Raw genomic sequence first — 17,684 nt, 5'->3', positions numbered from 1 at the left:
GTTGGATCCCAACCCAAAAGTCATTCCTTAGAAAAATATGGCCCGTTACGCAAGATAAATCAGTTTACAATCATCAATGATTGTTAGGTGTGCTTTTTGTAAATGGGCAAAATAATGGCTTGTTTGACTCGGTTAGATATCCCACCGCACGTTCACTTGATAATTTTATGAGCAACTTTTTGTTCTGTTTAAAAGGTTTGGATCCATAGGTCATTTGCATCTTTAACATGTTTCAAGCATGCATATCCATGTTTTAAAGCATGTGTAGAAATATATCTTGCTTATGAAATTCCAAGCTATTGGGATTGTTGTTCTAGTGGAATTTACCAAACTTGGATGAAAAAACTTTTGTGTTCATTTGTGGTGTGTGAATAAATTTTCTTTACTTACGCTTTTGATATGTTAAAATTTTTTCCCAACACGAACTCTAAAATTTTCATTTCGTTGTCACCTATTCTCTGTTTTGCCTACGAGAAGAAGGGAAAAGTGAAAACTCATATTTTGATTTAAGAAAAAAGTATACATCTAAAATGGAAACGCACAATGGAAAATTATAGAGAGAGATATTTTCAAAAAGTTTCTATAATGTTTAAGGATTTAAACCTCTTTTTAGTTTTTATATATCAAGTTTTGCAATTGTCGGGAAAAGGGGAGGCGAGGGAATTTTAACTGAGTGTTGTATCCCAACCCAAAATTCATTCCTTACAAAAATATGGCCCGTTACGCATGATAAATCAGTTTACGATCATCAATGATCGTTAGGTCAGCTTTTTGTAAATGGGAAAAATAATGGCTTGTTTGACTCAGTGAAATATCCCACCGCACGTTCACTTGAGAATTCAATGAGCGGTTTGCTATTCTTTTTTAAGGGTTTAGATCCATAGGTCATTTGCATATTAAACATATTCAAAGCATGCATATCCATTTTTTAAAGCATGTGTAGAAAAATCTCTTTCTGCTTAAATTCCATTCTATTGGGGTTGTTGAACTAGTGGAATTTCCCAAATTTGGATGACAAAACTTTTGTGTTCATATGTGGTGTGTGACTAAATTTTCCTTAATTATGTTTTTTATTGCTTTAAAGTTTTTCCATGCACAAAGTCTAAAATTTTCATTTCGTTGTCATCTATTCTCTGTTTTGTCTACGAGATAAGGGGAAAATTGAAAACTCATATTTTGATTTAAGAAAACAGTATACATCTAAAATGGTAACGCACAATGGAAAATTATAGAGAGAGATATTTCGAAAAAGTCTCTGTAATTTTTAGGGATTTAAACCTCTTTTTTGTTTTTATATATCAGGTTTTCCAATCGTCCGGAAAAGGTGAGGCGAGGGAATTTTAACTGAGTGTTGAATCCCAACCCAAAAGTCATTCCTTACAAAAATATGGCCCGTTACGCATGATAAATATGTTTAAAATCATCAATGATCGTTAGGTCAGCTCTTTGTAAATGGGCAAAATAATGGCTTGTTTGACTCGGTTAAATATCCCACCGCACGTTCACTTGACAATTCAATGAGCAGTTTGTTATTCTTTTTAATAGGTTTGGATCCATAGGTGATTTGAATCTTCAACATGTTCCAAGCACGCATATCCATTTTTTCAAGCATGTGTAGAAAAATCTCTTTCTTATCAAATTCCAATCTATTGGGGTTGTTGAACTAGTGGAATTTCCCAAACTTGGATGACAAAACTTTTGTGTTCAGTTGTGGGGTGTGAATAAATTTTCTTTACTTACGTTTTTTATTGCTTTAAATTTTTTCCATACACAAACTCTAAAATTTTCATTTCGTTGTCACCTATTCTCTGTTTTGTCTACGAGATGAAGGGAAAAGTGAAAACTCTTTTGTTTTGATTTAAGAAAAAAGTATAGATCCAAAATGGAAACGCACAATGGAAAATTATAGAGAGTGATATTTTCAAAAATTTTATGTAATTTTTAGGGATTTAAACCTCTTTTTAGTTTTTATATATCAGGTTATGCAATCCTCGGGAAAAGGGGAGGCGAGGGAATTTTAACTGAGTGTTGAATCCCAACCCAAAAGTCATTCCTTACAAAAATATGGCCTGATACGCATCATAAATCAGTTACAATCAGCAATGATCGTTAGGTCAGCTTTTTGTAAATTGGCAAAATAATGGCTTGTTTGACTCGTTTAAATATCCCACCACACGTTCACTTGATAATTTAATGAGGAACTTTTTATTCTCTTTAAAAGGTTTGGATCCAAAGGTCATTTGCATCTTTAACATGTTTCAAGCATGCATATCCATTTTTTAAGGCATGTGTAGAAATATCTCCTTCTTATCAAATTCCAAGCTATTGGTGTTGTTGCTAGTGGAATTTCCCAATCCTGGATGACAAAACTTTTGTGTTCATTTGTAGTGTGTGAATAAATTTTCTTTACTTACGTTTTTTATTGCTTTAAATTTTTTCCATACACAAACTCTAAAATTTTCATTTCGTTGTCACCTATTCTCTGTTTTTTCTACGAGATAAAGGGAAAAGTGAAAACTCATGTTTTGATTTAAGAAAAAAGTATACATCATAAATGGAAACGCACAATGGAAAATTATAGAGAGAGATATTTCAAAAAATTTCTGTAAGGTTTAGGGATTTAAACCTCTTTTTAGTTTTTATATATCAGGTTTTGCATTCGTCGGGAAAAGGGGAGGCGAGGGAATTTTAACTGAGTGTTGAATCCCAACCCAAAAGTCATTCCTTACAAAAATATGGCCCGTTACACATGATATATCAGTGTACAATCATCAATGATCGTTAGGTCAGCTTTTCGTAAATGGGCAAAATAATGGCTTGTTTGACTCGGTTAAATATCCCACTGGACGTTCAATTGAGAATTCAATGAGCGATTTGTTATTCTTTTTAAAAGGTTTGGATCCATAGGTCATTTGCATCTTTAACATGTTCCAAGCACGCATATCCATTTTTTAAAGCATGTGTAGAAAAATCTCTTTCTTATCAAATTCCAATCTATTGGGGTTGTTGAACTAGTGGAATTTCCAAAACTTGGATGACAAAAATTTTGTGTTCATTTGTGGTGTGTGAATAAATTTTCTTTACTTACGTTTGTTATTGCGTTAAATTTTCTCCATACACATAGTCTAAAATTTTTATTTCGTTGTCATCTATTCTCTTTTTTGCCTACGAGATGAAGGAAAAAGTGTAACTCAAGTTTTGATTTATGAAAAATGTACACATCTAAAATGGAAATGCAGAATGCACAAATATGGAGAGAGATATTTCCAAAAAGTTTATGTAATTCTTAATGATTTAAACCTCTTTTTAGTTTTCATATATCAGATTTTGCAATCCTCAGGAAAAGGGGAGGCGAGGGAATTTTAACTGAGTGTTGAATCCCAACCCAAAAGTCATTCCTTAAAAAAATATGGCCTGTTACGCATGATAAATTAGTTACAATCATCAATGATGGTTAGGTCAGCTTTTTGTAAATTGGCAAAATAATGGCTTTTTTGACTCGGTTAAATATCCCACCGGACGTTCAATTGATAATTTAATGAGCAACTTTTTGTTCTCTTTAAAAGGTTTGGACCAATAGCTCATTTGCATCTTTAACATGTTTCAAGCATGGATATCCATTTTTTAAAGCATGTGTAGAAAAATCTCTTTCTTATCAAATTCCAAGCTATTGGGGTTGTTGTTCTAGTGGAATTTCCAAAACCCTGATGACAACTTTTGTGTTCATTTGTGGTGTGTGAATAAATTTTATTTACTTATGTTTTTATGGATTTAAATTTTTTCCATACACAAACTCTAAAATTTTCATTTCGTTGTCACCTATTCTCTGTTTTGTCTACGAGATGAAGGGAAAAGTGAAAACTCTTCTTTTCATTTAAGAAAAAAGTATACATCTAAGATAGAAACGCGCAATGGAATATTATAGAGAGAGATATTTCCAAAAAGTTTCTGTAATTTTTAGGGATTTAAACTTCTTTTTAATTTTTATATCTCAGGTTTTGCAATCGTCAGGAAAATGGGAGGCGAGGGAATTTTAATTGAGTGTTGAATCCCAACCAAAAAGTGATTCGCTACAAAAATATGGCCCGTTACGCATGATAAATCAGTTCAAATTCTTCAATGACCATTAGGTGAGCTTTTTGTAAATGGGCAAAATAGTGGCTTGTTTGACTCGTTTAAATATCACACCGCACGTTCACGTGATAATTTAATGAGCAACTTTTTATTCTCTTTAAAAGGATTGGATCCATAGGTCATTTGCATCTTTAACATGTTTCAAGCATGTATATCCATTTTTTAAAGCATGTGTAGAAATATCTCTTTTTGTCCAATTTCAAGCTATTGGGGTGGTTGTGCTAGTGGAATTTCCCAAACATGGATGACAAAACTTTTGTGTTCATTTGTGGTGCGTAAATAATTTTTTTTTAAATAAGTTTTTTATTGCTTTAAATTTTTTCCATACACAAACTCTTAAATTTTCATTTTGTTGTCACCTATTCTCTGTTTTGTCTACGAGATGAAGGGAAAATTCAAAACTCATGTTTTGATTTAAGAAAACAGTATACATCTAAAATGGAAACGCACAATGGAAAATTATAGAGAGAGATATTTCGAAAAAGTCTCTGTAATTTTTAGGGATTTAAACCTCTTTTTTGTTTTTATATATCAGGTTTTCCAATCGTCCGGAAAAGGTGAGGCGAGGGAATTTTAACTGAGTGTTGAATCCCAACCCAAAAGTCATTCCTTACAAAAATATGGCCCGTTACGCATGATAAATCGGTTTAAAATCATCAATGATCGTTAGGTCAGCTCTTTGTAAATGGGAAAAATAATGGCTTGTTTGACTCGGTTAAATATCCCACCGCACGTTCACTTGAGAATTCAATGAGCAGTTTGTTATTCTTTTTAAAAGGTTTGGATCCATAGGTGATTTGAATCTTCAACATGTTCCAAGCACGCATATCCATTTTTTCAAGCATGTGTAGAAAAATCTCTTTCTTATCAAATTCCAATCTATTGGGGTTGTTGAACTAGTGGAATTTCCCAAACTTGGATGACAAAACTTTTGTGTTCAGTTGTGGGGTGTGAATAAATTTTCTTTACTTACGTTTTTTATTGCTTTAAATTTTTTCCATACACAAACTCTAAAATTTTCATTTCGTTGTCACCTATTCTCTGTTTTGTCTACGAGATGAAGGGAAAAGTGAAAACTCTTGTTTTGATTTAAGAAAAAAGTATAGATCCAAAATGGAAACGCACAATGGAAAATTATAGAGAGTGATATTTTCAAAAATTTTATGTAATTTTTAGGGATTTAAACCTCTTTTTAGTTTTTATATATCAGGTTATGCAATCCTCGGGAAAAGGGGAGGCGAGGGAATTTTAACTGAGTGTTGAATCCCAACCCAAAAGTCATTCCTTACAAAAATATGGCCTGATACGCATGATAAATCAGTTACAATCAGCAATGATCGTTAGGTCAGCTTTTTGTAAATTGGCAAAATAATGGCTTGTTTGACTCGATTAAATATCCCACCGCACGTTCACTTGAGAATTCAATGAGCGGTTTGTTATTCATTTTAAAAGGTTTGGATCCATAGGTCATTTGCATCTTTAACATGTTCCAAGCATGCATATCCCTTTTTTAAAGCATGTGTAGAAAAATCTCTTTCTTATCAAATTCCAATCTATTGGGGTTGTTGAACTACTAAAATTTCCCAAACTATGATGACAAAACTTTTGTGTTCATATGTGGTGTGTGAATAAATTTTCCTTACTTACGTTTTCTATTGCTTTAAATTTTTTCCATACACAATGTCTAAAATTTTCATTTCGTTGTCATCTATTCTCGGTTATGTCTACGAGATGAAGGGAAAATTGAAAACTCAAGTTTTGATTTAAGAAAAAAGTATACATCTAAAATGGAAATGCCCAATGAAAAATTATAGAGAGAGATATTACCAAAAAGTTTGTGTAATTTTGAGGGATTTAAACCTCTTTTCAGTTTTTATATATCAGGTTTAGCAATCGTCGGGAAAAGGGTAGGCGAGGGAATTTTAGCTGAGTGTTGGATCCCAACCCAAAAGTCATTCCTTAGAAAAATACGGCCAGTTACGCAAGATAAATCAGTTTACAATCATCAATGATTGTTAGGTATGCTTTTTGTAAATGGGCAAAATAATGGCTTGTTTGACTCGATTAGATATCCCACCGCACGTTCACTTGATAATTTTATGAGCAACTTTTTGTTCTGTTTAAAAGGTTTGGATCCATAGGTCATTTGCATCTTTAACATGTTTCAAGCATGCATATCCATGTTTTAAAGCATGTGTAGAAATATATCTTTCTTATGAAATTCCAAGCTATTGGGATTGTTGTTCTAGTGGAATTTACCAAACTTGGATGAAAAAACTTTTGTGTTCATTTGTGGTGTGTGAATAAATTTTCTTTACTTACGCTTTTTATATGTTAAAATTTTTTCCCAACACGAACTCTAAAATTTTCATTTCGTTGTCACCTATTCTCTGTTTTGCCTACGAGAAGAAGGGAAAAGTGAAAACTCATATTTTGATTTAAGAAAAAAGTATACATCTAAAATGGAAACGCACAATGGAAAATTATATAGAGAGATATTTTCAAAAAGTTTCTATAATGTTTAAGGATTTAAACCTCTTTTTAGTTTTTATATATCAAGTTTTGCAATTGTCGGGAAAAGGGGAGGCGAGGGAATTTTAACTAAGTGTTGTATCCCAACCCAAAATTCATTCCTTACAAAAATATGGCCCGTTACGCATGATAAATCAGTTTACGATCATCGATGATCATTAGGTCAGCTTTTTGTAAATGGGAAAAATAATGGCTTGTTTGACTCAGTGAAATATCCCACCACACGTTCACTTGAGAATTCAATGAGCGGTTTGCTATTCTTTTTTAAGGGTTTAGATCCATAGGTCATTTGCATATTAAACATATTCAAGCATGCATATCCATTTTTTAAAGCATGTGTAGAAAAATCTCTTTCTGCTTAAATTCCATTCTATTGGGGTTGTTGAACTAGTGGAATTTCCCAAATTTGGATGACAAAACTTTTGTGTTCATATGTGGTGTGTGATTAAATTTTCCTTAATTATGTTTTTTATTGCTTTAAAGTTTTTCCATGCACAAAGTCTAAAATTTTCATTTCGTTGTCATCTATTATTTGTTTTGTCTACGAGAAGAAGGGAAAATTGAAAACTCAAGTTTTGTTTTAAGACAAAAGTACAAATCTAAAAATGAAATGCACAATGTAAAATTATAGAGAGAGATATTTCCAAAAGGTTTCTGTAATTTTTAGGGATTTAAACCTCTTTTTAGATTTTATATATCAAGTTTTGAATCGTCGGGAAAAGGGGAGGCGAGGGAATTTTAACTGAGTGTTGAATCCCAACCCAAAAGTTATTCCTTACAAAAATATGGCCCGTAACGCATGATAAATCAGTTTAAAATCATCAATGATCGTTAGGTCAGCTTTTTGTAAATGGGCAAAATAATGGCTTGTTTGACTCGGTTAAATATCCCACCGCACGTTCACTTGAAAATTCAATGAGCGGTTTGTTATTCTTTTTAAAAGGTTTGAATCCATAGGTCATTTGCATCTTTAACATGTTCCAGGCATGCATATCCATTTTTTAAAGCATGTGTAGAAAAATCTCTTTCTTATCAAATTCCAATCTATTGGGGTTGTTGAACTAGTAAAATTTCCCAAACTTGGATGACAAAACTTTTGTCTTCATTTGTGGTATGTGAATAAATTTTCTTTACTTACGTTGGTTGTTGCTTTAAATTTTCTCCATACACAAAGTCTAAAATTTTCATTTCATTGTCATCTATTCACTTTTTTGTCTACGAGATGAAGGAAAAAGTGAAAACTCAAGTTTTGATTTAAGAATAATGTACACATCTAAAATGGAAATGCACAATGTACAAATATGGAGAGAGATATTTCCAAAATGTTTCTTTAATTTTTAGGGATTTAAACCTCTTTTTTGTTTTTATATATCAGGTTTTGCAATCATCGAGAAAAAGGGAGGCGAGTGAATTTTATCTAAGTGTTGAATCCCAACCAAAAACTCATTCGTTACAAAAATAAGGCCAGTTACGTATGATAAATAAGTTTACATTGATCAATGATCGTTAGGTCAGCTTTTTGTAAATGGGCAAAATAAAGGCTTGTTTGACTCGGTTAAATATCCCACCGCACGTTCACTTGAGAATTCAATAAGCGGTTTGTTATTATTTTTAAAAGGTTTGGATCCATAGGTCATTTTCATCTTTAACATGTTCCAAGCTTGCATATCCATTTTTTAAAGCATGTGTAGAAAAATCTCTTTCTTATCAAATTCATATCTATTGGGGTTGTTGAACTACTGAAATTTCCTAGACTTGGATGAAAAAACTTTTGTGTTCATTGTGGTGTGTGAATAAATTTTCCTCACTTACGTTTTTTATTGCTTTAAATTTTTTCCATACACAAAGTCTAAAATTTTCATTTCGTTGTCATCTATTCTCTGTTTTGTCTACGAGATGAAGGGAAAATTGAAAACTAGAGTTTTGATTTAAGAAAAAAGTATACAGCTAAAATGGAAATGCACAATGAAAAATTATAGAGAGAGATATTTCCAAAAAGTTTCTGTAATTTTTATGGATTTAAACCTCTTTTTAGTATTTATATATCATGTTTTGCAATCCTCGGGAAAAGGGGAGGCGAGGGAATTTTAACTGAGAGTTGAATCCCAACCCAAAATTCATTCCTTACAAACATTTGGCCCGTTACGCATGATAAATCAGTTTAAAATCATCAAAGATTGTTACGTCAGCTTTTTGTAAATGGGCAAAATAATGGCTTGTTTGACTCGGTTAAATATCCCACCGCACGTTCACTTGAAAATTCAATGAGCGGTTTGTTATTCTTTTTAAAAGGTTTGAATCCATAGGTCATTTGCATCTTTAACATGTTCCAGGCATGCATATCCATTTTTTAAAGCATGTGTAGAAAAATCTCTTTCTTATCAAATTCCAATCTATTGGGGTTGTTGAATTAGTGAAATTTCCCAAACTTGGATGACAAAACTTTTGTCTTCGTTTGTGGTATGTGAATAAATTTTCTTTACTTACGTTGGTTATTTCTTTAAATTTTCTCCATACACAAAGTCTAAAATTTTCATTTCGTTGTCATCTATTTTCTTTTTTGTCTACGAGATGAAGGAAAAAATGAAAACTCAAGTTTTGATTTAAGAAAAATTTACACATCTAAAATGGAAATGAACAATGTACAAATATGGAGAGAGATATTTCCAAAAAGTTTCTTTAATTTTTAGGGATTTAAACCTCTTTTTAGTTTTTATATATCAGGTTTTGCAATCGTCGAGAAAAAGGGAGGCGAGTGAATTTTATCTAAGTGTTGAATCCCAACCAAAAAGTCATTCATTACAAAAATATGGCCCGTTACGCATGATAAATAAGTTTACATTCATCAATGATCGTTAGGTCAGCTTTTTGTAAATGGGCAAAATAATGGCTTGTTTGACTCGGTTAAATATCCCACCGCACGTTCACTTGAGAATTCAATAAGCGGTTTGTTATTCATTTGAAAAGGTTTGGATCCATAGGTCATTTTCATCTTTAACATGTTCTAAGCTTGCATATCCATTTTTTAAAGCATGTGTAGAAAAATCTCTTTCTTATCAAATTCATATCTATTGGGGTTGTTGAACTACTGGAATTTCCTAGACATGGATGAAAAAACTTTTGTGTTCATTGTGGGGTGTGAATAAATTTTCCTAACTTACGTTTTTTATTGCTTTAAATTTTTTCCATACACAAAGTCTAAAATTTTCATTTCATTGTGATCTATTCTCTGTTTTGTCTACGAGATGAAGGGAAAATTGAAAACTAATGTTTTGATTTAACAAAAAAGTATACATCTAAAATGGAAATGCACAATGAAAAATTAAAGAGAGAGATATTTCCTAAAAGTTTCTGTAATTTTTATGGATTTAAACCTCTTTTTAGTTTTTATATATCAGGTTTTGCAATCTTCGGGAAAAGGGGAGGTGAGGGAATTTTAACTGAGTGTTGAATCCCAACCAAAAAGTCATTCCTTACAAAAATTTGGCCCGTTACGCATGATAAATCAGTTTACAATCATCGAAGATAGTTAGGTCAGCTTTTTGTAAATGGGCAAAATACTGGTTTGTTTGACTCGGTTAAATATCCCACCGGACATTCAATTGATAATTTAATGAGCAACTTTTTATTCTCTTTAAAAGGTTTGGACCAATAGCTCATTTGCATCTTTAACATGTTTCAAGCATGCATAAATATGGAGAGAGATATTTCTAAAAAGTTTCTTTAATTTTTAGGGATTTAAACCTCTTTTTAGATTTAATATATCAGGTTTTGCAATCGTCGAGAAAAGGGGAGGCGAGTGAATTTTAACTAAGTGTTGAATCCCAACCAAAAAGTCATTCGTTACAAAAATATGGCACGTTACTTATGATAAATAAGTTTACAATCATCAATGATCATTAGGTCTTCTTTTTGTAAATGGGCAAAATAATGGCTTGTTTGCCTCGGTTAAATATCCCACAGCACGTTCACTTGAGAATTCAATGAGCGGTTTGTTATTCTTTTCAAAAGGTTTGGGTCCATAGGTCATTTGCATCTTTAACATGTTCCAAGCATGCATATCAATTTTTTAAAGCATGTGTAGAAAAATCTCTTTCTTATCAAATTCCAATCTATTGGGGTTGTTGAACTACTGGAATTTCCCAAACTTGGATGACAAAACTTTTGTGTTGATTCCGGTGTGTGAATAAATTTTCCTTATGTTTTTTATTGCTTTAAATTTTTTCCATACACAAAGTCTAAAATTTTCTTTTCGTTGTCATCTATTCTCTGTTTTGTCTACAAGATGAAGGGACAATTGAAAACTAAGGTTTTGATTTAAGAAAAAGGTATACATCTAAAATTGAAATGCACAATGAAAAATTATAGATAGAGATATTTCCAAACAGTTTCTGTAATCTTTAGGGATTTAAACCTCTTTATAGTTTTTATATATCAGGTTTTGCAATCCTCGAGAAAAGGGGAGGCGAGAGAATTTTAACTGAGTCTTGAATCCCAACCAAAAAGTCATTCACTACAAAAATATGGCCTGTTAGGAATGATAAATCAGTTTACCATCATCAATGATTGTTAGGTCAGCTTTTTGTAAATGGGCAAAATAATGGCTTGTTTGACTCGGTTAAATATCCCACCGCACATTCACTTGATAATTTAATGAGCAACTTTTTATTCTTTTTAAAAGGTTTGGATCCATTGGTCATTTGCATCTTTAACATGTTTCAAGCATGCATATCCATTTTTTGAAGCATGTGTAGAAATATCTCTTTCTTATCAAATTCGAGGCTATTGGGGTTGTTGTGCTAGTGGAATTTCCCAAACTTGGATGACAAAACGTTTGTGTTCATTGGTGGTGTGTGAATAAATTTTCTTTACTTACGTTTTTTATTGCTTTTAATTTTTTCCATACACAAGCTCTAAAATTTTTATTTCGTTGTCACCTTTTCTTTGTTTTGTCTACGAGATGAAGGGAAAAGTGAAAACTCATGTTTTCATTTTAGAAAAAAGAATACATCTAAAATGGAAACGCACAATGGACAATTATAGAGAGAGATATTTCAAAAAAGTTTCTGTAAGTTTTAGGGATTTAAACCTCTTTTTTGTTTTTATATATCAGGTTTTGCAATCGTTGGGAAAAGGAGAGGCGTGGGAATTTTAATTGAGTGTTGAATCCCAACCAAAAAGTCATTTCTTACAAAAATATGGCCCGTTATGCATGATAAATCAATTTACAATCATCAATGATCGTTAGGTCAGCTCTTTTTAAAAGGGCAAAATAATGGCTTGTTTGACTTGGTTAAATATCCCACCGCACGTTCACTTGAGAATTTAATGAGCGGTTTGTTATTCTTTTTAAAAGGTGTGGATCCATAGGTCATTTTCATCTTTAACATGTTCCAAGCATGCATATCCATTTTTTAAAGCATGTGTAGAAAAATCTCTTTCTTATCAAATTCCAATCTATTGGGGTTGTTGAAATAGTGGAATTTCCCAAACTTGGATGACAAAACTTTTGTGTTCATTTGTGGTGTGTGAATAAATTTTCTTTACTTATGTTTGTTATTACTTTAAATTTTATCCATACACAAAGTCTAAAATTTTTATTTCGTTGTCATCTATTCTCTTTTTTGTCAACGAAATGAAGGAAAAAGTGAAAACTCATGTTTTGATTTAAGAAAAATGAACACATCTAAAATGGAAATGCAGAATGCACAAATATCGAGAGAGATATTTTCAAAAAGTTCCAGTAATTTTAAGGGATTTAAACCTCTTTTTAGTTTTTATATATCAGGTTTTGCAATCGTCGAGAAAAGGGGAGGAGAGGGAATTTTTACTAAGTGTTGAATCCCAACCAAAAAGCCATTCGTTACAAAAATATGGCCCGTTACGCATGATAAATCAGTTTACAATCATCAATGATCGTTAGGTCAACTTTTTGTAAATGGGCAAAATAATGGCTTGTTTGACTCGTTTAAATATCCCACCACACGTTCACTTGATAATTTAATGAGGAACTTTTTATTCTCTTTAAAAGGTTTGGATCCAATGGTCAGTAGCATCTTTAACATGTTTCAAGCATGCATATCCATTTTTTAAAGCATGTGTAGAAATATCTCTTTCTTATCAAATTTCAAGCTATTGGGGTTGTTGTGCTAGTGGAATTTCCCAAACTTGGATGACAAAACTTTTGTGTTCATTTGTAGTGTGTAAATAAATTTTCTTTAAATACGTTTTTTATTGCTTTAAATTTTTTCCATACACAAACTCTAAAATTTTCATTTCGTTGTCACCTATTCTCTGTTTTTTCTACGAGCTGAAGGGAAAAGTGAAAACTCATGTTTTGATTTAAGAAAAAAGTATACGTCATAAATAGAAATGCACAATGGAAAATTATAGAGAGAGATATTTCCAAAATTTTCTGTAAGGTTTAGGGATTTAAACCTCTTTTTAGTTTTTATATATATCAGGTTTTACATTCGTCGGGAAAAGTGGAGGCGAGGGAATTTTAACTGAGTGTTGAATCCCAACCCAAAAGTCATTCCTTACAAAAATATGGCCCGATACGCATGATAAATAAGTTTACAATCATCAATGATCGTTAGGTCAGCTTTTTGTAAATGGGCAAAATAAAGGCTTGTTTGACTCGGTTAAATATCCCACCGCACGTTCAATTGAGAATTCAATGAGCGGTTTGTTATTCTTTTTAAAAGGTTTGGATCCATAGGTCATTTGCCTCTTTAACATGTTCAAAGCATGCATATCTATTTTTTAAAGCATGTGTAGAAAAATCTCTTTCTTATCTAATTCCAATCTATTGGGGTTGTTGAACTAGTGCAATTTCCCAAACTTGGATGACAAAAATTTTGTCTTCATTTGTGGTATGTGAATAAATTTTCTTTACTTACGTTGGTTATTGCTTTAAATTTTCTCCATACACAAAGTCTAAAATTTTCATTTCGTGTTCATCTATTCTCTTTTTTGTTTACGAGATGAAGGAAAAAGTGAAAACTCAAGTTTTGATTTAAGAAAAATGTACACATCTAAAATGGAAATGCACATTGCACAAATAAGGAGAGAGATATTTCCAAAAAGTTTCTTTAATTTTTAGGGATTTAAACCTCTTTTCAGTTTTTATATATCAGGTTTTGCAATCGTCGAGCAAAAGGGAGGCGATTGAATTTTAACTAAGTGTTGAATCCCAACCAAAAAGTCATTCGTTACAAAAATATCGCCCATTACGCATGATAAATAAGTTTACAATCATCAATGATCGTTAAGTCAACTTTTTATAAATGGGCAAAATAATGCCGTGTTTGACTCGGTTAAATATCCCACCGCACGTTCACTTGAGAATTCAATGAGCGGTTTGTTATTCTTTTTAAAAGGTTTGGATCCATAGGTAATTTGCATCTTTAACATGTTCCAAGCATGCATATCCATTTTTTAAAGCATGTGTAGAAAAAACTCTTTCTTATCAAATTCCAATCTATTGGGGTTGTTGAACTACTGGAATTTCCCAAACTTGGATGAAAAAACTTTTGTGTTCATTGTGGTGTGTGAATAAATTTTCCTTACTTACGTTTTTTATTGCTTTAAATTTTTTCCATACACAAAGTCTAAAATTTTCATTTCGTTGTCATCTATTCTCTGTTTTGTGTACGAGATGAAGGGAAAATTGAAAACTAAAGTTTTGATTTATGAAAGATGTACACATCTAAAATGGAAATGCACAATGCAGAAATATGGAGAGAGATATTTTAAAAAAGTTTCTATAATTTTTAGTGATTTAAACCTCTTTTTAGGTTTTATATATCATGTTTTGCAATCCTCGGGAAAAGGGGAGGCGAGGGAATTTTAACTGAGTGTTGAATCCCAACCCAAAAGTCATTCCTTACAAAAAATATGGCCTGTTACGCATGATAAATTTGTTACAATCATCAATGATGGCTAGGTCAGCTTTTTGTAAATTGGTAAAATAATGGCTTGTTTGACTCGGTTAAATATCCCACCGGACGTTCAATTGATAATTTAATGAGCAACTTTTTATTCTCTTTAAAAGGTTTGGACCAATAGCTCATTTGCATATTTAACATATTTCAGGCATGCATATCCTTTTTTTAAAGCTTGTGTATTAAAATCTCTTTCTTATCAAATTCCAAGCTATTGGGGTTGTTGTTCTAGTGGAATTTCCCAAACCCCGATGGCAACCTTTGTGTTCATTTGTGGTGTTTGAATAAATTTTATTTACTTATGTTTTTTTATGGCTTTAAATTTTTCCATACACAAACTCTAAAATTTTCATTTCGTTGTCACCTATTCTCTGTTTTGTCTACGAGATGAAGGGAAAAGTGAAAACTCTTCTTTTGATTTAAGAAAAAAGTATACAACTAAGATAGAAACGCACAATGGAAAATTATAGAGAGAGATATTTCCAAAAAGTTTCTGTAATTTTTAGGGATTTAAACTTCTTTTTAGTTTTTATATATCAGGTTTTGCAATCGTCAGGAAAATGGGAGGCGAGGGAATTTTAACTGAGTGTTGAATCCCAACCAAAAAGTCATTCGCTACAAAAATATGGCCAGTTACGCATGATAAATTAGTTCAAATTCTTCAATGATCATTAGGTGAGCTTTTTGTAAATGGGCAAAATAATCGCTTGTTTGACTCGTTTAAATATCCCACCGCAAGTTCACGTGATAATTTAATGAGCAACTTTTTATTCTCTTTAAAAGGAATGGATCCATAGGTCATTTGCATCTTTAACATGTTTCAAGCATGCATATCCATTTTTTAAAGCATGTGTAGAAACATCTCTTTCTTATCAAATTTCAAGCTATTAGGGTTGTTGTGCTAGTGGAATTTCCCAAACATGGATGACAAAACTTTTGTGTCCATTTGTGGTGTCTAAATAAATTTTCTTTAAATACGTTTTTTATTGCTTTAAATTTTTTCCATACACAAACTCTAAAATTTTCATTTCGTTGTCACCTATTCTCTGTTTTGTCTACGAGATGAAGGGAAAATTCAAAACTCATGTTTCGATTTAAGAAAAAAGTATACATCTAAAATGGAAACGCACAATGGAAAATTATAGAGAGAGATATTTCCAAAAAGTCTCTGTAATTTTTAGGGATTTAAACCTCTTTTTTGTTTTTATATATCAGGTTTTGCAATCGTCGGGAAAAGGTGAGGCGAGGGAATTTTAACTGAGTGTTGAATCCCAACCCAAAAGTCATTCCTTACAAAAACCCGTTACGGATGATAAATCAGTTTACAATCATCAATGATCGTTAGGTCAGCTCTTTGTAAATGGGCAAAATAATGGCTTGTTTGATTCGGTTAAATATCCCACCGCACGTTCACTTGAGAATTCAATCAGCGGTTTGTCATTCTTTTTTAAAGGTTTGGATCCATAGGTCATTTGCATCTTTAACATGTTCCAAGCATGCATATCCATTTTTTCAAGCATGTGTAGAAAAATCTCTTTCTTATCAAATTCCAATCTATTGGGGTTGTTGAACTAGTGGAATTTCCCAAACTTGGATGACAAAACTTTTGTGTTCAGTTGTGGGGTGCGAATAAATTTTCTTTACTTACGTTTTTTATTGCTTTAAATTTTTTTCATACACAAACTCTAAAATTTTCATTTCGTTGTCACCTATTCTCTGTTTTGTCTACGAGATGAAAGGAAAAGTGAAAACTCATGTTTTGATTTAAGAAAAAAGTATACATCTAAAATGGAAACGCACTATGGAAAATTATAAAGAGAGATATTTTCAAAAAGTTTCTGTAATTTTAAGGGATTTAAACCTCTTTTTAGTTTTTATATATCAGGTTTTGCAATCGTCGGGCAAAGGGGAGGCGAGGGAATTTTAACTGAGTGTTGAATCCCAACCCAAAAGTCATTCCTTACAAAAATATGGCCCGTTACGCATGATAAATCAGTTTACAATCATCAATGACCGTTAGGTCAGCTTGTTGTAAATGCGAAAAAAAATGGCTTGTTTGACTCGGTTAAATATCCCACCGCACGTTTACTTGAGAATTCAATGAGGGGTTTGTTATTCTTTTTAAAAGGTTTGGATTCTTAGGTCATTTGCATCTTTAACATGTTCCAAGCATGCATATCCATTTTTTAAAGCATGTGTAGAAAAATCTCTTTCTTATCAAATTCCAATCTATTGGGGTTGTTGAACTAGTGGAATTTAAGAAACTTGGATGACAAAACTTTTGTGTTCATTTGTGTTGTGTGAATAAATTTTCTTTACTTACGTTTGTTATTGCCTTAAATTTTCTCCATACACAAAGTCTAAAATTTTCATTTTGTTGTCATCTATTCTCTTTATTGTCTACGAGATGAAGGAAAAAGTGAAAACTCAAATTTTGATTTAAGAAAAATGTACACATCTAACATGGAAATGCACAATGCACAAATATGGAGAGAGATATTTCCAAAAAGTTTCTGTAATTTTTAGGGATTTAAACCTCTTTTTTGTTTTTATATATCAGGTTTTGCAATCGTCGGGAAAAGGTGAGGCAAGGGAATTTTAACTGAATGTTGTATCCCAACCCAAAAGTCATTCCTTACAAAAACCCGTTACGGATGATAAATCAGTTTACAATCATCAATGATCGTTAGGTCAGCTCTTTGTAAATGGGCAAAATAATGGCTTGTTTGACTCGATTAAATATCCCACCGCATGTTCACTTGAGAATTCAATGAGTGGTTTGTTATTCTTTTTAAAAGGTTTGGATCCATAGGTCATTTGCATCTTTAACATGTTCCAAGCATGCATATCCATTTTTTCAAGTAAGTGTAGAAAAATCTCTTTCTTATCAAATTCCAATCTATTGGGGTTGTTGAACTAGTGGAATTTCCCAAAATTGGATGACAAAACTTTTGTGTTCAGTTGTGGGGTGTGAATAAATTTTCTTTACTTACGTTTTTTATTGCTTTAAATTTTTTCCATACACAAACTCTAAAATTTTCATTTCGTTGTCACCTATTCTCTGTTTTGTCT

Source organism: Aristolochia californica, unplaced genomic scaffold (genome assembly GCF_029961685.1).
Source record: "Aristolochia californica isolate CCGP_79_NKW_82.1479 unplaced genomic scaffold, dmAriCali1.0.hap1 SCAF_9, whole genome shotgun sequence".
In the NCBI taxonomy this organism is placed as follows: domain Eukaryota; kingdom Viridiplantae; phylum Streptophyta; class Magnoliopsida; order Piperales; family Aristolochiaceae; genus Aristolochia; species Aristolochia californica.
Note: the sequence above shows the minus strand (reverse complement) of the source record.